At 41.3% G+C, this 1219-nt stretch overlaps 1 pseudogene; it reads left to right on the plus strand.

Annotated features, from left to right (window-relative positions):
* Positions 1–634: 634 nt before the first annotated feature.
* On the plus strand, positions 635–734 carry LOC123840245 (U6 spliceosomal RNA; annotated as a pseudogene).
* Positions 735–1219: the final 485 nt, after the last annotated feature.

Below are 1219 nucleotides of genomic sequence, written 5' to 3' on the forward strand. Positions count from 1 at the left end.
AAGAATATTAATTGGCAGGGCACCTAGGTGGCTCAGTCAGTTAAGTATCCAACTCTCGATTTTGGCTCAAGTCATGATCTCAGGGTCATGAGATTGAGCCGCATGTCAGGCTCCACACTCAGCAGGGAGTCTGCTTGAGATTCTCTCTCCCTCTTTCTCTGCCCTTCCCCACCCATGCTTTAAAAAATATTAATAAAAATCTTTAAAAAAAAAGAGGTGGGGGGAAGGGATAATTGGTGGGCTTTAAGGAGGGCACTTGATGTAATGAGCACTGGGTGTTATATGCAACTGATGAATCACCAAATTCTATCTCTGAAACTAATAAAAAAAATAGTCATTCTTAAAAAAAGGAATATTAATTGGCAAGCTATAGTTTGGGATTAATGTTCTCAGTACATACATGATCGGACAAAAGACTTGTATCTAGAATACATAAAGAGCTTCTACAACTTCATAATAAGCATACAACCCAATTTTTTTAAAGGGCCTGAGCGGACAATTAACAAAAGACAACTGCATGACCAGTGAGCACATGAAAATGGTCTCAGCATCATACATCATCAGCAGAATGCAAATTAACCACAAGGAGATACCTCTACCCCGCTGTAGGATAGTTCATATGAAAAAGACTGACATGTTCACTTCAGCACATACACTAAAACTGGAACAATACAAAGATTAACATGGCCCCTGTGCAGGGATGACATGTAAAAAGACTGACATCACCAAGTGTTGGTGAAGATCAGAAGCAACTGGAACTCTGATATTTTGCTGGTAGAGAGTACAACAGCACAAACACTTTGAAGAACTCTTTTTTTTTTTTAAGATTTTATTCATTTATTTGACAGAGAGAGAGAGAGAGAGAACAAGTAGGCAGAGAGGCAGGCAGAGGGAGAGGGAGAAGCAGGCTTCCCACTGAGCAGGGAGCCCGATGCGGGGCTCGATCCCAGAACCCCGGGATCGTGACCTGAGCCGAAGGCAGCGGCTTAACCGACTGAGCGACCCAGGCGCTCCCACTTTGAAGAACTCTTAAGCAGGTTGTTGATTTAAATTCGGCAATCCTACTCCTAGGTATTTATCCAATGGAAATAAAAATGTACATCCACAAAAAGCCTTCTACAAGAATGTTCATAGGAGTTTTATTTATATTAGTGACAACATTAAAAATAGCCCAGGTGTCCATTGGCACAGAGATCAACTGTGGCAGAATCATGTAAAA

This window comes from Mirounga angustirostris, unplaced genomic scaffold (assembly GCF_029215605.1).
Source record: "Mirounga angustirostris isolate CCGP_5_RB_7025 unplaced genomic scaffold, mMirAng1.0.hap1 SCAF_16, whole genome shotgun sequence".
Lineage (NCBI taxonomy): Eukaryota > Metazoa > Chordata > Mammalia > Carnivora > Phocidae > Mirounga > Mirounga angustirostris.